Source organism: Urocampus carinirostris, chromosome 7 (genome assembly GCF_059441175.1).
Source record: "Urocampus carinirostris isolate Australia breed hairy pipefish chromosome 7, RoL_Ucar_1.0, whole genome shotgun sequence".
In the NCBI taxonomy this organism is placed as follows: Eukaryota; Metazoa; Chordata; class Actinopteri; order Syngnathiformes; family Syngnathidae; genus Urocampus; species Urocampus carinirostris.
Window position 1 is genome coordinate 14,251,220 of NC_142355.1, and position 26,025 is coordinate 14,277,244.

General features: G+C 39.9%; 1 protein-coding gene across 2 annotated transcripts in view; it reads left to right on the forward strand.

Annotated features, from left to right (window-relative positions):
- sema3e (sema domain, immunoglobulin domain (Ig), short basic domain, secreted, (semaphorin) 3E) overlaps positions 1-26,025 on the forward strand; it is a 69,422-nt gene that overhangs the window by 12,582 nt on the left and 30,815 nt on the right. The window lies entirely within an intron of this gene.

Genomic DNA, 26,025 nt, shown 5'->3' on the forward strand with positions numbered 1-26,025 from the left:
ATTGCATCTGACCCGATGCAGCCGCAGCCAAGAGAGGGCGCCGCCGACCACTTTTTAAGTCTTAGGAATGACTCGGCCGGGGCGCGAACCCGAACCTCCCAGTCTCAAAGCGGGCGCCTTACCATCTAGGCTACTGAGCTGGTAAGGTGCTAACCTGCTTATTGGGGGCATGAGGGGTTCAGTGTCTTACCCAAGGACACTTCGACATGTAACAGGGAGGAGCCGGGATTCGAACTGCGATCTCTTGATCCCAAGACGAGCGCTCTACCTCCTGAGCCACTGCCGCCCCTATAAGAAAATGTATTATTCTACTTCATTATATTTGCATGTATTTTTTTCTTCTACAGTGAATGTCCAAGCGACTTCATTTTTGAACTTTTTTTATAATAGACCTCATTCATGTCGAGCAACTCAGTGTCTCACAACAAAATGTTCATAAACAATATATATGATATAAGGTAACCCATGTACAATATAACATGTTAAACTACATAAATAAACATGTTTGAAAAAAAAAAAGATTTTTTTGTATTTTGTAAGGGAAAATACGACAGTTTGTAAGGGCATGGAGCGCACTAAATTTTGGGGACCCATAGATCTCTGTTGGGACCCATAGATTTTTGAGCATGCGAGTCCCCGGGACTCATCACTTAACAGAGGTAAAATGAACACTGTGTAAGGCAGCTTTGTGGTTGTGTAGGATTCACTTGTGCCCCTCCCAACCTAGAGCTCGTTTTTGTTTCATTTATGAATCCCTTGCTCTCTGTAAGTAGAAGCCTACTGTATATTTTCCCGAGTTGAATGTCCCACTCGTATGCGTAGGGAGAACACTGAATTTTTCACAAGCTGGTGGCTTGGATGCATTTCAAGGAGAGAGCTGGGATGGTTTCAAATATTCTCCCTCGCCCTATAAAAGAAACTCTGAAATAACGTTTTCTGTCAAAACAGGGCGGAATTATCCGAATCTATAAGTGTGAATAATAATAAGGAGAAACCACAATCACATTTTTGGCCTTCATGTGCTTTAGTCTTTTAATCTAAAATAATTACAAGCCTCATGGCTGATTCTGGACCAATTCTAAGAGGTGAATTTTGTTTGATTCCGTAACTCTCTTGGATCAATGGCGGTCATCGAATTTCCCCATGCGTCAGCATGTTAATTCCTCTGTGCGTATCTTCATTTCTCTCTTGTACGACCTTGTGAGTAAGCAAATATTCAAAGGCTACGATGTCCGGATTTTCATTTATTTTCACCCTCTTTTTCTTTCCTAATGTGTTTTAACTAGGTTTGTTTGCGATAACTGGAAAACAAGACATTTTAAGTCTTATGAAACACAAAACCAAAATCTAAGTTTCCAAGCTGAATCTAGAGGGAGAAGTCCCCAAAATACCCTCATGGCTCTTGGTGTAATACTGAAATGTGTCACTGAACATAAAATGATATTTGTAATTGCAACACCATTTTGATTATTCTAGTCATCTACTTTACTTATTTTGCTATTTTGCCATACTTAGTTTATCTTATGATTATTCATATATTTGAGTGATGTTTTGATCATTTGCTTCTTGAAGTAATCACTTGACTTCTCAAAATAATGATCCCTCAGTATAAAGCAGTTAACTTTTTATGGTTTTGGTACTTCATGGATTTGCACCGTGCATTGTGTTCTGCATTCTGATTGACTAGATCAGTGTCAAACTCATTTTTACTAGGGGACCACACGATAAAAAAACAGTCTCTCAGGGGCCACACAAGTAGATTACAGAGAAAGAAAACAAGAGAGAAAAAAATAAAAGAAGGAGGGAGAGAAAAAGAGAGAGGGTGGGACAAAGAAAGAGAGAAAGAAAGATAGAGAATGTGAGAAACAAAGCAGATAAAAAGTTAAATAGTGTGAGAGGGGGAAAGAAAGAGAGAGAAAGAAAGAAATCCAAAGAAAAATAGAAAGAGATAAAGAGAGGAGACTAAAGAGAAAGAGAGAAGGCGAGAAAGAGAGAAGGGGAAAGCAATGTAGAGAGAGACAAAGAGAGAATAGAGAGAAAAGGAAAAAGGAAAAGAGAACAAAAGAAGGTAAAAAGACACACAGAGAGAAAGAGACTAAGAGGAACAAAGAAAGAGAGACAGAATGAGTGAAAGAAGAGAAAAAAGGGAGGAAGAGCGAGAGTGAGTGAGAGAGAGATAGAAATACAAGTACAGCGTTTGTGAGAGGCACCTGGCCTTGGCAACATCAAGTGGACATATTTCAACCTGCAGCTCGTTTTGCTCTTGCGCTTCCCTCAGCGTTGTCTGGTGGGCCGATGGTAGTAGTAGTTATTGGTCCTAAACGAGTACATGTTTACAGTATACAGTGCCTTAATTTGTTAAACGAATGCTTGGGCCTGTAAAAAGGTTTTGTTCTTTGATTTCAATGTATTTTAAAAAAATCACTTACCAATTTAGCTGATATCGGGTTTATTTTGGAAAACAACCCCGCGATTAATAAGTGATCATTGCATATCCTTTCATTCAGTTATCCAGTCTCTACATTGTTCCAAGTGGTGTTTTGGTTCACTGTTGAGAGAAGACCTTGCGTTTTATCGGCACCTTCCGTATGCTCAATAGGAACAAAAGCCACTGCCGGTGGCTGGTGTTTGATAGGGTTTTTCCACTAAAACAGCACTAAGTTCAAATCATTTAAGTGTTGGCTGTTGGATTTTATATCTATTATAGAAAGAAGCTGATGCTATGTTTTTTACTCCGGGGTGAAAAGCATAGTTTAGTAGCAGGAGACATTCATTCACCAAACGAGTGCAATCCTTTTGCCTTAAACATCGCTCCAGTGACTTCTATCCATTAGCTGCACCGCTTACCCTCAGTAGGGTCGCGGGGGTGCTGGAGCCCATCCCAGCAATCTTTAGGCAGTGGGCAGGGGACACCCTGAACTGGTTGGCAGCCAATTGCAGGGCACACAGGGACAGACAAATTGCTCGCTCATTCACACCTTGGGACAATTTGGATCGGCCAATTCACCTGAAATGCATGTTTTTGGAATGTGGGGGAAAACCCACGCAAGCACGGGGAGAACATACAAACTCCGCACAGTAAGACTAGAAGCTGGATTTGAAGGTTCCCACGACCTCAGAACTGTGCCGCACACGCGCTAACCACTGCGCCGCCGTGCTGCCCCCAGTGACTTCTATTTTAAGTAAAGTAACACCGGGATAAGGCGGCACGGTGGGTGAGTGGCTAGCACGTCCGCATCACAGTTCTGAGGTCATGGGCTTAAATCCGGCTACCAGGCTTCCTGTGCGGAGTTTACATGTCCGGTTTGCCCTCCGGTTTCCTCCTACGTTACAAAAACATGCATGTAAGGTTTATTGGCCGTTCCAAAGTGTCCCTAGGTGTGAATGAGCGAGTGAATGGTTGTCGGTCTCTGTGTGCCCACTGCCTGAAAATAGCTGGGATGGGCTCTGGCAACCCCCGCGGCCCTACTGAGGATAAGTAATGCAGATAATGGATGGATAACTCCAGGATGGTTGTTTCTTCAAATGTTCTGTGGTTTATAAATGCGAGTCATACAACTACAGTGGGTGCTTTGCAGGTCTGTGTTTCACATGGTGTGGTTGATTTTTCTCTTTTGCTTTTCTCAGCATTGTTTCAGGGGCGGGGTTTAACCCGATGGGCCTTATCTAGCCTTTGGGCCTTATGTTGGACACAGTCTCGTTTTATCAGACCTCTTGATTGCTGGAGTCTTTAACTCTTGATTAGAGCCATTTCAATGAGATAGACATTTGAAAGAATTCCAGACCGCTGTGCCGCACATCCCCCAAACGGTCATAAATTGTGAAGCTAATGATACGTTTCACAGGCGGCATGTGTCAGGTTCGCTACATGCTGTGAGTTAGGAGGTCGAGCGTGAACTGCGGTCAATGCGATGCAAAAACTTCAATCACTTTCTCTGACCTAATTACACGCGCTGCTTCAGCATTAGGAGTTTTAATTCAATCTGGTCTCGTCCTCACTTAGTGAATTGAATTGAGGCCAACTCGATGAGCGTGTTAAGCAAGAATCAATAAATAATTGCAATTAATAAATAAAACCGGAATTTGAGTTTTCAAGTTACAGGGGCAACACACTCGGCACACTTTATATTATACAGCTACAACAGCCCCCAAAAATGAAAGACTCTGGATTTATTTTAAATCCTGATTTGAAGGGACATTTTACCACCAGATGTCGCTGTATTGTATAGTGCAATTGCAAAAGTGTGATAAAAAGCACAAGGAAGGATACAACCCATAGAGACTCAAAATGACCAAATTGCAATATTTGTCTTCTCGTTTTTTTGAAACTAAAATAATTTAAATTTATAATTTAAAATAATGGAGAATATAAAGAAATGAAAAAGGGTAAAAAGAATAAAGACAAGACACAAAATAATGAAAGAAATGAATGAACAAAAGAAAAAGAAAAAAGAAGAAAAAGAAAAGAATAAAAAAAGAAAGAGTAAGAGAAAGATGGAGACGAAAAGGAAAAAGAAAGAAAAGCGAAAAGGAAAACAGAAGAGAAAAAAGGAAAAAGGGGGAAAAGAAAACAAGGAAAGGAAAAAAGAAAAGATAAGAAAAATGAGAGAAGAGAATAGAAAAAACATTAATAAAAAAAAGATTAAAGAAAACATTCTTAGAGGTAGCAGCATAACCTCGAGAGGTGAGTATAATGTAAAAAAAAGGATACAAATTTCTCGACCTATGGGTATTTGAAAAATGTTCATTTATATGATAGTTCAAGTAGTTTTTCATATTGTTTAAATCAACATATATACTATTATAATGAATAAAGTTGTCATCTACAACTTGGAATACTTAACCACTAGGGTCGTAGGGGCGCCATTTCCTGTAGTGAGCCTTGCACAAATACAGGCTAATGGCGCCCATCCCTCTCCAGGCAAACATATGTACTAGGCCCTAAATAACACACACTGTCCCTTTAAGAATAGTCCATGCTATTCACTAACATTTTAAGGAAAGTCTCATACCACATGCAGGGATTATCTTTCAAGTTAAATATTGCATGCCTTAGCTTCAAGAACAACAAACAACTAGGTACTCGGTGAAATACGGTGACATTAGTAATCAGTCAGGTAGTAATTATAGTGTAATAAAAACCTCCCTGTTTCTTTGAGCTTTAATTTCGGAGCCTTCAGGACCACATTGAAGACTCATTAAACATTTGGAAGCTTTGAAGAAGATTTGAGCATTCGTTCTGCCCCCAGATGGGGAAAACCAGTATGTCATTTATTAATTACAGTAGACCCCCAGGATATAACATTTATTCTGAGGGGTGGGGGCGGCAGGGGCTGATTGAGCGGATTGGGGGTGGGGGAGGGTTATCACAGGGGGAAGTTGTCGCCTTGAAGGGGAAAGAAACCTAATGCATTCCATACCCCCTGTACCCCAGGTAAAACATTGAAATTGCATTCAAATATTACGTAGTAGTAGTATATAGTAAGTATTATAGCATTACTGTTTATATGATTAAAGTATTATAAATGAATATTTACAATTTACCTATGATGTCATGTGACCCAAATTGGTACCATAGAGTAGTGGGTGGGTGCAAAGCAGATTTAAAAATTAAAACAGTATTTTAAAACTTCCACTTGCAAATATTGTCATCTCCGTAGAAGACTTTGAAGCTTTAATCACCGCCTTTTACTTAATAATTATCCCATTTTTGATTGGTTATGGGCATATTCCTTAGCAAGGGCTTTTATCAGATTTCTGTTTTATCTAAAGCTTTGTTTCCATCAATATTATCTTCTTGCTTATTCATTGACCATTACTGCAAGTTTGGGGACTCGTAGCTCAACAAATGTATCACACTAACTAGGTTAAGAATTTACGAAACACACAATATTAGGAACTGAATGGAGAGAAAGGGAGCATTATGGGGTGGATTTCAACCAATAGCATGGCGGCATCCTCAAATGCCGTGATACAAACCAATAGCAGATAAGCATCTTATATGACTTCGACCAATGACCAGCAGCCATCTTAGAGATTTATAAGGAACGTGGGATGCAGTTTGAGATTTTCCTCTTTTACACACCTAGTAGGTAAACTTCCTTACTTTACGCACTTGATTATAAGGTGAACCCCCCCAAAATAGTATTTTTGGATATGTTTTTCTTATATAAGGTGCACTGGTCTATAAGGGGGCAGCATGGCAGCTGAGTGGTTAGTGTGTCTGCGGCACAGTTCTGAGGTCATGGGTTCAAATCCAGCTACCAGCCTTCCTGTGCAGAGTTTGCATGTTCTCCCGACGTTTGCGTGGGTTTCCTTCCACATTCCAAAAAGAAACATGCATGTCAGGTTAATTGGCCGGTCCAAATTTTCCCTAGGTGTGAATGAGCGATTGAGTTGTATGTCTCTGTGTGCCCTGCAACTGGCTGGCAACCAGTTCTGCCCGAAGACAGCTGGGATGGGCTCAGGCAACCCCGTGACCCTACTGTGGATAAGTGGTTCAGATAATGGATGGATGGATGGTCAATAAGGTCCACGTAATTAGGAGCTAGGGTTGCATGAACAATAAAAGAATACATTTTAATTCCAATAATGTATTGCATGGAACACAAATTAAGATTATGACATTTGGTGTCACCCTCACAATTACTTTTAACGACAAACAATTAACATTTTAAACACAAGAGGGCACTTGAAGATCGCTCTATACAATTCTCAAAAACAGTTACAGTACACAGTATCTTTTAACAACAATTTAAACAAAAGTACGTAATATTCAAGAAAACATTACCATAAACAAATATCTTCATCAAAGTAATAATATGCTTCATTCTTACGGACAATTGCTGTCCAAAGCAACACAAAAAGAGGATTTTCAATGAGCTTTCAAAAATCTGAGCTGTCGTCAAAGTTCTGTGATTCCTCTTTTCTTTTAAGCATCGCACAATTACCATGTTTACCGCAAGAGGGCACTCAAAGACCACTCTATATGTTTCTCAAAGGCAGAACAGTTACCGTATGCAGTATAATTTAATTGTAACGAAGCATTCGTAATTTACCCATCGTATTTACCAGTATATAAGGCGAACTTTCAAATTCCTTTGGGGTATTTAGGTGAGCTTTAAAGTCCGGAAAATACGGTAACTTCAGTGAATTGACCTTTTAACCAAAAAAAAACAAACGCTTATCACACCTTCTCCTCCTCGTTTTGTCACAGTCTGTGTATATCTGAGGACAGTTGCCCTCTCTTTGTGTACGCATGTTCATTAATCAGGTGTCAACAGGGTCCTGTAAGACCTTTACCCCATTAAAACAACATGAACTGCGCATGAGAATGAGGTTGCCGCATGGAAAACGAGCCCGTATGAACAGTTAGGGAAAATCTGTTTTTCTGCAGCCCAGCTTTTTACAAAAATGGTCTAAACAATCTTTTATCTTCACTCTATTGTCATTTTAACTTCACACAATGAGTGCATTCTGCCATTTGATGAGCTTTTTTGAGACATTTAATTCATGTGGTTACCTCTAAACAGAAAATACATGATTACTTTGTGTTGATGATGAGATTTCTTCAATCCCAAGGCCATCACTACCCTAAATGAGCACACAAAACTGTGAAAATATTTCTTCTGACTTATTTAGGGGATTTTGTTGGAGCTGAATGTTGTTAGACTTTTCTTTATAATAATAATAATAATAATTTCCTTTGTATTGTCATTCTTTGTAACAACGTACACAGAACGAAATGTCGATACACCTGACCCGTTGTAGCGAGTCGATGCAGCCGCAGCCAACAGAGGGCGCCGCCATTATACCAATTAGGTATGTCTCGGCCGAGGCGCGAACCAGCGACCTCTATTGCGCTATTGTTACAATGCACTATTACTATTACATCACTATTCTCTTAGTTCCATTATAACTTGGGCCAGTCTTCGAGCACTGCGTTGTAAATGCTTTTTTCTGCTTTTTATCTTGATAGTTTTTCACTTAATTCTTGAATACATGTTTACCCAGGAGTGCCATGTCTAATCGTGTTGCATATAATGTTTACTGCATTGTTATCAACGACAATACAGAGTATTCAATTCAATTCTAGGTAGATTACTTATAAGGTGTTGGCTACCTGTTTTTATTGTTTTTGTTTTTTTTCAAAACTGAATAAAAATGGCTTTCACGAATTGAGGGGGTAGTGGTGGAGTAGCAGAAAAGGAAAAGCCATGAGGCTTTAGGTGTGGCACTGAAAAAAAATAAATGCTATATTTGTTTTATTGTCATTGTAGTCTTCTAGTGTTCATTTTCTCAGCAAAAAATACATATATTTTGTGAATTTCACCTTACAATAACTAAGCCTAAGGTAAGCCTAAAGCAGACAAACAAAAGTGTATTGTCCAAGGGGGAAAAATGAGAATCATTCAAAAAAGATGTAATGTTTAAGACGGAAATAATGTGGTCTGTTCAAATCCTGTATTTTTCTGTTTTTCAAATTCCCCACAAAAGACCAACAGGCCATTTCTGAAAGAATTTATGAGCATTTTTTTACTAAAATGTCCAAATTTCTGAGCTAATTTCAAACCAAATGGAAATTTTCCATATAATCCGTTCGACCATGAATCTAAAAAGTAAACCTTTCACTCTGACAAAAAACAGATTAAAATATTAAGTTTTTATTAACAAATTCCTAATAAATACATTTCTGTAGAATTGGACAAAAACTAAATCTAAGAAGCTTAATTCCTTTAGCTGACTCAAACTTGTTTGAATTGAAAGGCTTGAGGTTGACAAAATGTTAGCACGTCTTGTTTATCTATTTCCTTCCCCTTCCACTTCTTCGTTGAAGGAAAGAGACAAAATCCTTTTCAAATTAGGAACGTATTTTCTGCTTACCATGTCATCCCTTCGAGCAGCACTTTTTGTGACGCAACATGCGTGACAATTTTTTATTATAACAATAAACACTAATGTATAGATAACAAAATAAATAAGAATGCTTCCAGACGATTACTGCGCTACACTCTTGTTTATTCTTCCTCGTTTTACCCTCTTCCCCACAGCCATGTCTCCTGGCTCTGCTTTTCTCTCTCAGCGCCTCTCAAGGATTTTTTGTGTTTTATTAAAACAAAATTAACACACATTGGTTCATTACCTCCCACAATTACCTTTAGCTGATCAGTAATGCCGACGGGGCATGACTAAAGAGTAGATAAGGTACTCCTGACCTGACTGTGTGAACGGGGCTTGCTAGAATAAGGTACAGCATGAAGGAGAACAAGGTGTAAAGGGATTGAGCCTGAAACTGAGACTACATTTCAACATGGCTGATTAAAAAAACAGAACTAAACACTACAGATCAGTAATGGATAAGACAGGATTGATTAAGACGTCCAAAAAATGTGTCCAGAAGAAAAATCAGTTTTAGTGTGCCTAGCCTAAATGTCAAGCTCTATCACTTCTTTTGCCCAAAGTCATCTGGAATATGCTTTTGCCAACCAACAACTCTGAATAAGAAGCGGAAAAATTGAATATTTGTGGAAATATTGCCAGCATTTGATTTGGCATTGCATTGACTCTCATTGGTTGTTTACATGATCCAGTGTCACACATATTTAACATACACATGTATTTCTGTACCTACGTACTAAAAGCTATTTGGCTGTACACAGTATTTCATCGTCATCCGCCAGAAAGGTCTGCAGCGAATTTGGAATGATCCTGCCTGGACATTCTCCATGTGGGACCCATCTCACAAGATGACTTCACCCCACCACTGCACGTACAAACTCAAGGGGTGTTCCTGAACACAAGGTTGTTTATCGATAATGATAACACGCCCAAGACCTTGTGACCCTTTCACAACCCCTGTGGGACGCCACATTCATGTTCCAACCTAAATGACAACCAAGTACCGCTCGTCTTCCAGCAGACGCTCAATCATTGAGCAAACTCCACTTATTTAATCGGCTTATTTAAATTCTGGCATCAAAAACAAGCTTCCAAGCAGATGGAATGATGAGCGATGGCTCCCATCCCTTTTTTCCATATATCATCTTGTTTGGGCCACTGCCGCATGGAGACGTGCGAATGAAAAAGTAGGTTGCTCAAACTGGCAAACGCGCTGTATTCTCAGTGTTTCCATGCTCGCTTCAGAGAAATGAAAATGATTATTCGGATTACGGAGCTCCAAAGTGTCTGCGTCTTCTTTGACCACATATCAGATGAAAGTGCTGATATACCACCCATGCATTTGATGCGGGATTTTGGCCAAGAGCGGAAAGCGCTCCCCCGCCTCCTCTCACGTCTATTGCTCGTGGCAAAGAAACTCCTAGCTGACTTTTGATGACAGGGGACGAACGTTGTAAGGAAGGAGAAAGGAAACGAGATACAGAAATCCCCTTCTTTGCCTTTGCATTAGTGTAGGAATGCAGCTCCACGTAATAACAGGAGAGGCCGACCAGTGTGATTGCACTGTACACCTGCTTTCTTTTAGATTAAAAGCGCAGTCACCCTAATCATAGTTCTGAGTTTAACACAACACACGGCTTTTTTAATATTACGGATAGGTAGCTGGCAATTATTGCACCAGGCATTACCCAAATTCACTCATTGGTTTATTTTTGTTTTACGACTCACTATGAATTAGGCATGAGTGAATCTTGATATCGGGTATTGGTGCAGATACCAGATATTTCTTTTTAGATATTGGTATTTAGAACGGTATCGCATACCATCCATCCATCCATTATCTGTACCGCTTATCCTCAGTAGGGTGCTGGAGTGTCATGTGGGCGCGGTTGCCATGGCACCCAGTCGGTCCCAACCGGGTGGCGCTCGATTCTGGCGCGGTTGCCGCGGCGCCCAATTGGCCCCGCCTATGGACACCGGCTGAGGCGCATTGACAGATTGCCTTTTGGGAGTACTTAAACGCGTTCCTTCTAACTGTGCTTTGCCTGAGCGTTTGTTAAACCTGTGAGATTTTTGTGAACCTTCTGTGAGATTTCTGCAAGTTCTGTTTGGCTCTGAGAAATGCCTAGTCTGTAGGTTTTCCTGCGTTTGATCCGGTTTCTTTTTGGTCTGATCTGTTTGTTTGTTTTTGATAACTTTTCTTTTGTTTGGATTTCTAATCCACTCCGTGACCATCGCTCCCCGGATCGAGTGTGCGCACCCTCCTCATCCTCCCCAAATAAATTGTGAGTACGTCTACGCGAATGGGTCCTTCTTTCCTGTTTCCCGCTCCGCTTCGTGACATGGAACTCATATCAGCCATCTTCAGGCAGTGGGCAGGGGAGACCCTGAACTGTTTGCCAGCCTGTCACAGGGCACACATAGACAAAAAATTCACTCGCTCATTCCCACCTAGGGACAATTTGACATGCATGTTTTTGGATTGTGGGAGGACACCCACACAAGCACAGGGAGAACATGCAAACTCCACACAGGAAGGTTTGATTTCATGACCTTTGGAACTGTGCCACAGACGCGCTAACCATTCAGTCGCTGTGCTGCCATTGTATCGCATACCAATCTCTTGCATTTAGTGGCGATTTATCAATACGGAACATGAAATTGAAATTATAAAACTGAAGTGAAATAAATGCCATTTTCAGGAAACATACGTTGGGGTTTAAAGGATTAAAAAAAAAATATATATATATATAATATATATATACATTTTCAAAGAGGGAAGGGACTTTTGTGGATCTGTATGTGTTATCGGTATTGATTACTACATAGGATTTCAGTATCATATTGGGGGCATCGATCTGAAAAAATGTGGTACCAAACATCCCCTATATGGATTACAGAGATGTAGTAATATTGAAATCTGTCACTGTCAAGACGAGAACAGAAACAGGACCCAATTGCGTAGCGTTTACCACAGGTTTTATTGAAGGAAAGAGGAAGGGCTGCGCCCACGATCCGGTGTTCGCTGGACGCGGGAAGCAAGTCGCTCTCGTACTCGGATTGTGATCTGAACACGGAAGTGGATCTTCCGTAGCGAGCAATGCCAGTGTCAACCATGGAAAAACTGATCGGTAGCCGGGACTGGGAGAGCAAGGGGTGGTCGGGGTCGGAAACGAGTCGTAAGCCAGAACGGGAGAGTAGATGTAGTCAGGGACAAAAAGAGATTGTAAGCCGGGACGGGAGGGCAAACGTGGTCAGGATCAAAACAGGTTGTAGCCGGATAATGACTTGAGCAAAAACGGGACAGGTGGGAGTCAGGGTCGAAAAAGGCTTGCCTAGAATACACTGAGGTTCGCAGACGGACTGACAACGGGGGACTGACAGGACTGGGTTCAAAATAGTGACGGGGAGCCAATCAGAACCCGCGGCAGTTGGCGCCAAATGAGCGGGCACAGGTGATTTCCATCAGTAATCATGACAGTCACTGCATATACTGTATAGTCATGGTTGTATGAGTTTTCAGCTATAAACTTTTTTACTATAATAGTCATTTTTATCTCTTTCGTTTATTTAATTGTAACTAATATACCTAATAATTATACATATGCTTGAATGAAGTTGTTTACTTCTTGTTTCATTTACTTGACGTCTCAATGTATCCATTTATCTATTCTCTATACAGTCTCTACATTTTTCCAAGTGGTGTTCTAATTTACTGTTGAAGGGGTCTTGCCTTGAGTCTTATTAAAACACTTTCAGAAGTTAGTCCGGACAAAGTACTTGTGTGAAGCTGGAACTTTGGGAATATTCCAATTATTTGAGTTTCGTTTACGTCATAGCCCGCCGTATTCTGCCCCACTGGTATAGAAATGATTGTCAGCCATTTTGAAAGTGCAGTTGTAAAACTATTACAGCTGTGTGCTGTACTCACAATACCAGCATATTCTGTTTGATTTTTTTTACTGTAATAAATCCTCAAATTAACTGCTTCAGTCCAGCCTTTTCTTGTTAACCGTCACGTCACACAACAAGGATGTTAAACCGTCATGTGGCGGAAGAAAGGTCTGTCCTCCTTCAATAAGAGTTGGTCATGGAGTAACGAAAATCGGTAGAAAAGCGTTCTCACACTTTTACAGCAGGAATCATTTTATTTTGGCACATTTTTTTCACACTTTTCCACTGAACATAAACTATTCCTGTCTTCCTGTTCCTGTTTTAATATCCAGTGTGATAAGCTTAGTTGATATTTACTTTCACCAATGATAAAAGCAATAATTGATAAACAAGAATAATAACAGTCCATATAACTTGGTTTAATATCATTTTTGTTCGTTCTAGGTTCCAATCCTGTTATCGCTCCATGTTTCCCTGTTATGCACATGACAACATTCAATGACTCATTTTCTGTTACCCTCCAATACAAGCGAGAAGTGGACAAGCAATAGTTTTCGGCATGTCTTCCGTATAAGGCATCACTTTAAATAGCCATCGACGTCTGTCATCTGAATAAGTGCTAGCACATTTTGACAGCGCACGGAAAAGGAGTTCCTTGTTTTTTGAGCCCGACTGACATTCAAGCTTCGGAATGGAATGCGCTACTCAAGCCAAGGTCTGTCCAACTGTGAAACGACCGCGAGAGATGCGTGTCTGCGTTTGTGCTGATAAGATAATTACAGGGAGCACGTATGGCGATTCACCGCACAGCCTCAATCCTTAACACCTTACAATCCCAGACACGGTCCAACACATTCAAACAGTTTTTGTTTTTACAACATTTAGACCGTAATGACAGAAAAAGACTCCATTACAGCTTTGTGGATTCCACATCCTATTTTAAACAAAAGTTTGGTATTTCGCTCCTTGAATTATCACTCCCCCAAGATCAAGTTTTAATCAAATACATAGAACATCTCATCTCATCTCATCTCATTAGCTACACCGCTTATCCTCAGTAGGGTCGCGGGAGTGCTGTGCTGGAGCCCATCCCAGCAATCATCGGGCAGTGGGCAGGGGACACCCTGAACTAGTTGCCAGCCAATCGCAGGGCACACGGGGACAGACAACTCACTCGCTCATTCACACCCAGGGACAATTTAGACTGGCCAATTCACCTGAAATGCATGTTTCTGGAATGTGGGAGGAAACCGGAAACTCAGCACAGGAAGTCTGGAGCTGGATTAGAACCCACGCAGGAGGTTCCCAAGACATTAACTGTGCCGCACATGCGCTACATAGAACATAATAAAGAAAATAATACAACTTCAAGACAAGGTGAGACATTTTTGCTGTTTTGCGTGTAGGAAATAAGCCTTTCAAAATCAAAATGTGGCCAGTAAGAACATGTAAAAAAGCAAAATAATAGATAACATTATAATCCAGGGGTGTCCAAACTTTTCAGAAAGCTGGCCAGATCTGGTAAGCTGAAAATGTACATTCTTTGAACAGCTTTTTAATAAACTCACCCTCTGTGAAATGTTTGCAGTTTTGGCGATCAGTATCGCAACCTCGTAGCTCACCTTTGTAGCATTTTCATTTAACCCGCAGGGTCTCGTGAAAAAGGCGCTGCTGTGCCTGTCACGGTTGCCATGGTGCCCAATTGGCCCCGCCCGTGTGGCGCCAGCTGCAGCTCGTTGACAGATTGGCTTCCCTTCTATTTAAGCTCAGTGCTCTCACTCACCCTTTGTCAGGCCGTTAATGAACCTCTGCCCTGCAAGACGTAGGTTTTGACTCTGTCCGGTATCCTGTTTTTATATCCTGTACGCCATTGATCCCGTCTGTTTCGTCCTGTTTAATATCAATCGCCAGTTTCGTTCCTGTCTAGTTTGTCGTGTTTAATTGCGATATCCAGTTTTAATATCTATCCTGTTTGTCCCGTCCTGTCCGGTATCGACCCCATGCGTCCCATATCTGCTCGTGCAATTGGTGTTGATCTCGTCGGCCTCTGGCTTCCTGTCATTCCACGCCAGAATGCTGCCTTTCGTTTTCCTGTCCAACGATCGCCGAATCATTGGCGATTGGGGTAACATGCACGACTGCCCCATTTCCCGTAAAATAAAAGCTTGTGTGAGAAACGTCACACAAGGCTATCCTCTTGTTCTAGTCCTTGACAGTGCCGTTAAGACAGTTTCCAGTCATTTAGCCTTTTTACAGCGTTTGTGTACAGTTAGTTTGTTGGAGTCAGCATGTTTCGTCACGAAGCGCCTCTTGATATTATATTCTTCAAAAACAGCCACAGTCTCTTGGCAATTTAAGTTAAAACACAGTTGTTCTCAGATTTTGGTGTGGTAATACTCCAATTTCCATGTGTCCTGGAAAAGGCGGCCCTCACAATACACCTTTATTTTTAGTTCACAGTTGCCATGTTGGAAATGGGGTGGGCTAAAAAGAAAGCCAAGGGCAAGGGCTACTGCCTACTGCCTTCATCTGGTGAAGTGATTTTTTTTTGTGCAAATTTATTCTACACTGCGGTCAACCGAAATAGTGGGCTACATATTATTAATTTTATGAGAGGCCGCTGGCCAGTGAAAATTTGATCACGGGCCATAACTGGCCCCCGGGCCGGACTTTGGACATCCCTGTTATAACCCAAACAAGAATATTTGTATTGTATTGTATTTATTTATTCAGTCAGTATAAACCATAAACATGATATGTACAAGAAATCATTTGACACGCAAACTCTCAATAATGATAATATAATAGATGCAAAAGAATAAATCAATATTATTATATTGAGTTAAAACTTTATCATGAGGATCTAAAATTAAGAATATATGGTTATGTATAATGTTATATTTATAAAGTTGTAAAGTTTTCTCAATCAACTTGTTGGACTTCCTTTTTTACAAGTGCTGGATTTTCACATTAAATTATGAATATTATTAATACAATTGGTATGTAATATATAACAGTCGTGAGCGTCTGCAGAGTGAGGCACACAAGTCTCTTGCCTCATGACAAAGACCTATAGTTAGGCCAAGTATTCTGATTTGGTGCATACCCGAGCACCAAAATATAGACTTAGTGATTGTATCAGCAAGCTAACAAACTGGAGAATTATCTATCTATTGATTCTTTTGTTAAACTATGGCAGCACATAGACTTCATTTATACTTTTTTCTTTTGTGTGATGATGAGATGTGATTTATGATACTCAAAAATGTCCTGTTATAAAATTTGATTACATGACAAGAATAAAGTAAATAATGTCCCGGTTGCTAAGGGGACAGGACCAAGATAAGCTCCGGCTTTTCCTCTCGGCCATTTTTTTCTCTTCTGCTCTGTCAATTTTTAATCAAAGCTGTTTCTTTTAAACTTTTGTAACCTTGCATATAATGACCAGAGGAAAAAAAATAAAAAAAATCAATCAAAAAAGTAAAAATAAAAATAAAAATAGGTTAGATAATAAAACAGAAGAGGGCTTTGAGAACGGGTTGGAAATTCTTATTGGAGTTCGGGATCCTTTCCTGTTATCCTTGCAAGTTAAAAATCCATTAATGTGTTCTCTCCCTATTTTGAGTGTCTACAAAACTATAAACCTGCGATCTCCAACGTGGTGCACCCTGCAACCAAATAGCTCACCATTGCTCGGTCATTGTGATTTTTGAGTAAAAGGATTTTTTAAGGATTGATTGAGTCTCTAATTCCAATAATTTACCTGGTAATAACATGGTAACAACATAGTAATAACATTATAAATTGTTATTCTATAAAAGCATGTCAAACTGGGTGCCCTTGGCGCTTATTAGTATAAAAAGTAGCTGTCTGCTTGAAAACAGTTGGAGACCCAAGCTATAAACTTATCAGCTACATATTATAAATTACTGTATTGCTCTGCAAATAAAACGATTAATTACATGTAAGTTCATTTATTCATAAATCTGACTAACTAGCCAGTCGTGAACCTCAAAGCAGGTCACTGTACTGATATTTATCATTCCTTAAACATCTTTCATAATGATGTTTGACTAAAAGGCCAGATAACAGAGACAAACTGCTTATTGTTTAGATGATTGCATTTTTTTATGTTTTGTTACATTACATCATAAATTTGGAAAAAAATAATGCAGCAAGGTTTTCTCTCACTATTCTCCACTGAAGCCAACACCTTTTTCCTCTCCTAACTCTGTTTACCATTCACTCACACCAGAACGGGAAGTAATGAAAATCCATTTATTGAGGTCTGGTGTAAGGATTGGGCAAGGCCAGTGGCTAAATGAAATCCCTTGTTGGTAGTGGAAACCTATCAAGATTGAACACAGACCAGGTCACCTCATTTCTTTTCACTAAGACACCTGGTTCAGGCCTTTTGGGAACAATATTTTTTTCCTTTTTTCAACCCACCTCATTGAGACTCAAACAAAGCACATTGGATTCAACACCACCTTTTCAATAGCTTCACCCTCAAGCCTCGGATGTGTTTCTGCTTATTTGCACCTTTTCATGGGGCTTAATGAGATTATGTCTGTCAGCCTCAATCAAATCATCACACTCACGTTTAGGTGCAACCACCTATGTACTTGTTGAGCACATTTCCAGATCCCGGCATACATTTAGTATGCAGTTGGGAATTTGGTATTACACTCTTTTCCCTATTCGAGATCCTAAACCGGAAAATGTAACCCACATTTCGAGCAAATTGGCACTTTAAAGCAGTCATTTTCAACCACTGTGCCGCAGGTGTAATTATCCAATGTCACTTTTTAGAATTGTAAATTTTATAAAACATTTATGAATCATTTTCTGCAAATATTATGTAATTGTCAAGTGTCTCTGCGGTAAAAACTGGGGGGTATTATGAATTAAATTGTAATTAAACATATTGTTCAGTGTCATTTTATAACTTTTTTGGTAAGTGGTGTGCCGCTCAATTTTTCCAATGTTAAAAAACATGCCCTGGCTAAAAAAAGGTTGAAAAAAACTGCTTTAAAACACCAATGTGTAATATTTGACCACTAGATGGCACTGTGTTTTCTGGGACGAGTGAGTGGTAGAGCGTAGCGTCAGGACGCCGGAAGAACATGGCGCTTTTTTTTTTAAAATACAATTTTACATTGGTATAATAGTTTAGGTATTTTTGCCTTGTATTCATTTTTTATACTGGATGAAAGTTCGTATACCACTAGGAGACTAAATATTACACAGTGTCCCTTTAACAACCAACAACATGAAATGAAATGAACCCATGTGTCATGACTACTGATGTGATTCACCTGTGCCCGCTCATTTGGTGCCAACCGCCGCGGGTTTTGATTGGCTCCCTGTCACTATTTGAACCCAGTCCTGTCAATCCCCGGTTGTCAGTCCGTCTGTGTATGTTAGGCAAGCCTTTTTCGACCCTGACTCCCACCTGTCCCGTTGTTCTCTGGCTACGATCTGTTTTGATCCTGACCACGTCTGCTCTCCCGTCCCGGCTTACGACCCATTTTTGATCCCCACTACGTCTACTCTCTCGTCCTGGCTTACGACTCGTTTCCGATCCCGACCACGTTTTCCTCTCCTGTCCTGGCTATCGACCTGTTTTTCCATCCTTGACACCGCCATCGCCCACTACGGAAGATGCACTTCTGTATTCGGATCACAATCCGATTGCGAGAGCGACTTGCTTCCTGGGTCTAGCGAGCACTGGATCGCGGGCGCTGCCCTTCCTTTCTCTATCTCGATAAACTTGTGAGAAACGTTACGCGATTGGGTCCTGTTTCCGTTCTGGTCCTGACAGCATGCTAAGGTTAATTCCTGAGAGTAAGCAACACGATCAAACGATACCGGGCCACTTAGGCATTAGGCTTTTCTTTAGATCATTGTAAATTTGGACCACACTAGGCACATATGCACTAGCGATTCTATGAATTATTCAGATTTAAATCAGCAAAATTGAACACTAGCCAATGTCAGACTGATATGGAAAAGCAGAGGGTATGTTCGCATGCTGGGTATTGTCCAGGGGTTGGAAAACTATGGCCTGCGGCCCATATGTAACCTTTTTAATCCGGACCGTCAAACAAAAATGGTGCAAAAAATATCCCGATAATATTTAGAAAGTGAACCCTCGTTTTTCGCAAAGGCTACGTTTCAAATATAACCCATGAAGGGTGAAATGAGTGCAGTAGAAACCTTTATTTTTCTCAGATTATGTTACAATTAAACACATTATTATAAATTAAAACTGAAGAACAAACATTTCTACAGGTCAGAAAATTGGTTAAACAAATACAACAAACAAATACAAAGACATGTTTATATGTATGTATATATTTATATATATATATATATATATATATATATATATATATATATATATATATATATATATATATATATATATATATATATATATATATATATATATATATATATATATATATATTCTGTACTTGTAAAGAAGTATTTATTGATTTTTCTACCACGATCTACTCTTTTGGGGACTGTTTGGCCAATTAGAATTCAGAACTCAATGCATAATAAAAATCCCCGAAGCAGCAAGACCATGCAGGGGAGGGATTACTGTAATAATGTAATAGTAACAAAAGTACTGCTATCAAAATGTTCCTTTTTTGATACGTTTGTCTTGTGTACTGCGCTCCGGGTCAACATCAAATGGCTGGCTTCAATTTTCTGGACTTGCTATTTTTATTCATTGTATATTGTATTTTATTTATCAAGATTTTTTATCAAACTTAATGAAAATAAAAACACTAGTGAGCTAGTCCTATTGCATTTCGAGATTTCCAATGCATATTGTCCAATTTAGTGCTTAAAAAATTGACATTATTACTTTACTTAAACTCTAAGCGTTTTTGAACCAATTAGATGGAATGGTCTTTTTATAAACAGTATAAAATAAAACTTAACATGTGCCTGCAAATTTCTGCATGTACACATACTTATAAATGCATATGAGGAAAATTGGATGCGCCACCATGATCCATTTTACTCCTTTTGTTACCAAAGTATCAGATTCGAGACTCTTTATTGGCAGATCCAAAAATGCCCCTCTGCCGAATGTTTAACCCAATGTGTTTGCTCTCCCCTTGTTGTCTGACTGAGATCAGAATTGAAATCTACAAGTTCTGCTTGTATGTGCCAAAAGCAATGACTTACACTATATATGTCACGACCAGAACTAAGGAGGACCCAGTTGCATAACGTTACTCACAGGTTTTTTGAAATATAGAGTAAAGGCAGCGTCAGCGATCCGGTGCCCGCTGGACGCGGGAGGCCAGCCGCTCGCGGGATCGGAGCGTGTTCCGAATGCGGATCTGATGTGGATCTTCCGAAGCGGGATATCGTAGCGTAGTTAGACGGAAAAACAGGTCGTCAGCCGGGACGGGAGATCAAAACGTGGTCGGGGTCAAAAAACGGGTCGTAGCAGGAGACAAACGGGGAAATCAGGAACGGACGAGAGGAAAACGGGTGACAAAACGGGACCGACGGGAGTCAGAATCATAAATCCTTGCCTTGTGAAAACAGAGGTTTGTTGACGGACTGACAACAGGTGAGTGAAAGGACTGAGCTTAAATAGGACGGGGAACCAAACGTGCGGGCACAGTTGAGTGTAATGAGTAATCATGACAGTATATGTATAAATACAACTGTGGCATTTTTGCCGTAGGGAGAAAAAAATGAATTGAACATTTCCTGGGGAAATCAAGAGATTCATGTATGGCTTACTTATCAGGTTAGCCAAAGTCTAAAGTTTTTTGCATCACCAACAAAGAAAAAAAAATCACACAAAGAAGCAGCAAGAAGAAGCACGCGCAGTTAGTAGTCAGACTCGTTGAATTGATATACATGAACGAAAGTTTGAAATGAATGACCCAACCCTTTTAATTGGACTACAAATATTCTAATCTTAATGTGACTATTCCTTGCCTATATGCACAGATAATCTACAGAAGACACATTGATATGTTGAAAGAGTATGCATGCATTCGAAATGGCCTGCATTACTACTATAAAATCTGCCAGGACTTGAAAATGGAACTCTGTCGTAAAATATAAAAACCCTTTACAGGGAGCTATTATCTTATGGTGCTAAAGGCAAAGTTTTTAATCATATTTATGGAGCACTTTGCAGCTCAGGCAAAAACATGAATTGTTAATGTAAAGCATTTACCCTCTGAAAGTGCTGAAGCAAAGTATAATAAAGAACAATTTCATCCTCCTTATTTCCCTCGTGTTCATGGTCCAAATATATTGCTGTTGAAGCTGTAAAACAACAATTTCATGAAAGTCATATTTTAAGTGTGTATTACTTCCTGGAGGACATCTACTTGAGGCTATTGGCTATTAGCAGTAAAAGCCATTCAGTCGTTGTGAAAATATGACATCTGAAAACTTTCACTGCAGATAAGTTATTCGATACATTTGTAAACAAGAGCTTAAACTTCAAACAGATGAAAGAATAAACATAAAAGAATAACATTTTGCAGCTGGGGTTTTTTTTAAATATCTGAGAGTTCCGACTCAGTTTATGGTCTTTGAACACACCTGTTTAGAGTAAAGAACACCAGTGCTTTCTTGGCTTTAACTCTCATTGGACAAATACTTACTTTCTCTTCACCAAATATTGTCCAACTGAAAAACGAAAACGAGTAATATTCATTATTTTATTGAAACATTTGAACGGGGTCTGCACGCTATGGCAATAACAGCTTATTGAGTTCTATGCAAGCAACACATGGCTATAAGAAATGAAGACCCGATCAAAACCTGAAAAAAATACGACATCATTGAACTCCATATTAAGAGGGTGGGAATTTTCCTTTTCGGATAATTGTGGTTATCTGAGTGTAAACAACAAAATTGGCTGATTCGCATAGCTCGTTTATTGTTATAACAAACACATTCTCAAATTGTGTTTTGATACCTGAAAGTACATATTTGTTATATTTAACAACCAATTGAATGTGTTTATAACCTTGTTAAAGAGTCATCAATTGTGTTAAAAGATTACAGGACCGTCTTAAAGATGTTATAACCCGGAGCGTGGTAATCTTGAATTGCAAAGTAAATATCTCATTTGTTATCACAAACCAGGTTTATGTTTCCAAGAATTGTAATTTCACACTCTATTCCAGGGGTCTCAAACTCATTTTAACTCGGGGGTCACACGATAGAACAAACATTCTGTCGGGGGCCGGACTAGTAAATTAAAGAGAAAGAAAAAGAGATAAAGAAATAAGAGAAAGAGGGAGGGAAAAGGAGAGAGGGCGGGCCAAAGAAGACAAAAAGAGAGGGAGAGAGCGTGAGAAACAAAAGATAGAAAGCCGTGAGAGAGGAGGAAAAGAAAGGGAGAGGAAGAAAGAAATCCAAAGAGAAATAGAGAGACAGAAGGAGAGAAAAAAGAAGAGAAAGTGCAAAGGGTATGAAGAGAGAAAGAGAAAAGGAAAAAAGGAAGTTAGAGCAAAAGAGGTTAAAAGACACAGAGAGAGAAAGAGACAGACTCAGTGGGAGAAAAGGGGTGAAAAACAAAGGGAGAGAGAGAGAGAGAGAGAGAGAGAGAGAGAGAGAGAGAGAGAGAGAAAGAGAGAGAGAGATAAATAAATACAAGTACAGTGTCTTTGTTCGAGGCACCTTTCTTTGGCAACATCAAGTTGAAATATTTCAATCTGCAGCTTGTTTTTCTCTTGCGCTTCTCTGAGTGTTGTCTCGCAGGCCGGATTCAATCCCTTAGCGGGCCTGATCTGGCCTGTGCTCTAATTCAGTGAAATTGGAGACAATTTAACTGTTGCCAGTCAACATTTTAAGACCTCCTGTGTGGAAAAATTCCAAACTTTTTGCATGTAGAACTTTAAAATGTCAAAGGCTTCGAGTAGGTTTGGAAAATTTCACATAAATATGTAATCGAAGAACCCTTCTGATGAAAGAAACCGCGATTAAGATGTGATAATTTAACACATACAATGTAATTTATTTATTTGGGGGATTCAGTATATTACATAAAGAGCACTTATTATTTCTATTACAGTACAACCTTATCCATATATGCACACTTTGCATTAGTATTGGACCATTACAGTTAAAAAAAAAAAGCACCATTTCTGAATTTGCAGCCATATTTTTTTACACAACCTACTGGTTAAGTCAAAATTGTTATCCATAAAAACTTCAAAGTGGTTGTTGTCAACTGTGCTGACTTCAGGACCCACTAACCCCAAATCCCTTTAAACAACATTATAACTATCTACTCTTCAGACTACAAGCCAGTGTTTTTAAATACTAGAGGTTACAACACGAAGCGGCTTATTCCGTTTTCTTTTTCTATTTTCACGAGGTGTATGATTGTGAGGGTGACGGCGGCGACTTCCGATACTTGGCGACACCAGTTACTTACTAAGGAGGGGTACACAATCATTATCAGGCTGACAGTTATTGGACTAATAACACGAATGTCAATTTTTTTTAGCCTGATAGGAAAGATATTACCGATAGTTACTTACCTGCCAAACAAAAATTAAAAATCATTCAACTGTCATGGTTGCCATGGCGCCCAATGGGTCCCCGCCGTGTGGGGCCAGGTTGTGTCATGGTTGCCACGGTGCCCAATTGGCCCCTCCCCCTGACACTAGCTGAAACACGATGACAGATTGCTGCCGGACTACTTAAACGCGTTGCCTGGCATCAGAGTGTCAGCGAAACTCCTGCTAGAATCTGTGTGATATGCCAAATCCTGTGAATTTGCCTGTGTTTTGATCCTGTTTTATTTCAGGCCTGATCAGTTTGATTTTTGGCCACTCCTTAGTTCTGATTTCAATCCACTTCCGCGACCATCGATCCCTGGATCGAGTGTGCGCGCATTCCTCCTCTCCCCAGTACATTGTGAGTAACGTTACGCGATTGGGTTCTCATTCCTGTTTCCTGTCCTGCCTCGTGACATCAACGCTTCTTGTAAAAAAGACTAAGCATTTATGTATAATGATCTTTTTATATAGTTGCAACATCAATTGCAGCCTGGTCATCCTGGAAGGGGGATTACTTCATGTGTGGTCCTTTTCTCAAGGTTTCTTCATCCTCATGTTGAGGTTTTCAAGTTTTTCCTTGCCCTCGTGTAGGTTTTAGATCAGAGGATGGTGTAATAGTAGTCTGTGGTTTGCAATAATCTGTGGTCTGTGCAGCCCTTTGAGACTTCCTGCAATTAAGGGCTATACAAATAAACATGACTTGACTTGACTTGAATATATAGTAGTAACAATATTTGGTCTCCTCTCTGTCATTTTGTCATCTGTGCAAAGGATGGGGGAGCTTAAGATCAGTCGCATGGCTCAGCATGTGTACAGGGTGTTGTGATTGTACGGGCTTCTGACTTTTAGTCAGTATAGTACATTGAGGTTTGTTTTGAGAATGTTTTTGTCGCACTCCTGCATGCATGTTAGATCAAATGTAAGTAATATTAAGATTGACAGCTGCACACGCTGTCAGCATATGGTGGCACAATGTGTTGCTTTTTTGTATTGAACATTACCTCGCTTATTTTATTTTTTGTGTAAGGAACAGACGTGAATAAACTCATTTTTTTGACTGTTTAAACCTGCGGTTTAAAATCTGGTATGGCTGGTACAAAAACGGAGTTGAGTTTCTTCCTTAAAGGTGGGATGCCTCGTTTGAGGTTTCCCTATAAAAGTTAAAGTAGATTTTTTCTCTAAATATGTGTTGACAATGCCCAACTGAGTTTAAAGAGCCTCTATATGTGTTTTGCCGTCGTGCCTATCTACTTTTATCTTACGTTCAGCAACAATGTTCCGGGATGTGCAACACAGGTTGGAGAGTGACTTTATGCTTGTCATTGCAGTTTTTTGTCAGTGTCGCTTGAAAACGGTCAAACTAGGAAAAGGTTTGTTTCAAATACAAACTAAAACCCAGTGGGAATCCCCCAAGTCAAGTCAAGTCAAGTCATTTTTATTTGTATAGCCCTTAATCACAATAAGTCTCTAAGGGCTTCACAGATTAGTACACTATGTTACACAGACTATTTTTCAGCCGACAAGAAGAGTAGGTTATTATTCATATGCAATGGAGTAGAAGTGAGTTTTAAGTTTAGATTTAAACATTTCCACTGAGGTTGCAGATCGGATCTCAGGGGGAACAGCATTCCACAGCAACGGTGCCCGGATGGAGAACGCTCTCGAACCAGCAGAACACTTCTTTGCTCTCGGGATCACCAGAAGACCGGCACTCTCAGATCGTAGGCTTCGGACCGGGACATAGGGGCAGATCAGATCTGAAAGATAAGAGGGAGCAAGTCCATGTATGATTTTGTACAATACTAAGAGAACCTTGAAGTCACATCTTTGGCTAACTGGGAGCCAGTGCAAGTTAGCCAAAATCGGAGTTATGTGATCGTACTTTTTTGTCCTAGTTAAAAGCCTCGCTGCGGCATTTTGTACTAGCTGAAGAGACTTGATTCTGGACTTCGGGAGACCGGAGAGTAGTGCATTACAGTAATCGAGACGGGAGGTAACAAATGCATGAATTATAGTTTCCGCATCAGACTGAGACAGTATTGAACGGATTTTGGCAATGTTACGAAGATGGAAGAAAGCGGTTCTAGTAATTTTCTTTACATGCATCTCAAAGGTTAGATCAGGGTCAAATATGACACCTAAATTTTTAACTGAGTCACTCTGTGTGATGTGACATTTGTCAATGTTCACAGCAGTTTTTGAGAATAAGTCACGGCATTTAGATGGACCAATGACTAACATTACGGTCTTTTCAGAGTTAAGACGCAAGAAATTGAGTGACATCCACTCTTTTATCTCAGTGAGGCAGGCTTCCAAATTTCCACAGTTTAGTGTGGAAGATTCCTCCAACGGAAGATAGAGTTGAGTGTCGTCTGCGTAGCAGTGGAAGCTGATATTGTACTTGCGAATAATGTCACCTAATTGAAGCATGTAAATGTTGAAAAGAAGGGGTCCAAGCACTGAACCCTGCGGAACACCGCAGGTAACATTAAAGGGCTCAGATGTCATTTCACCATATTTAACACAGTGCTTCCTATCTGAGAGGTAGGATCTGAACCACGAGAGGACGGTTCCTGAGAGACCAATCCATTTTTCCAACCGTTCTAGTAGGATAAAAAAGGATAAAAATGAAAAAAGAAGAGTTTATTCGAGCGTATCTTAGAAA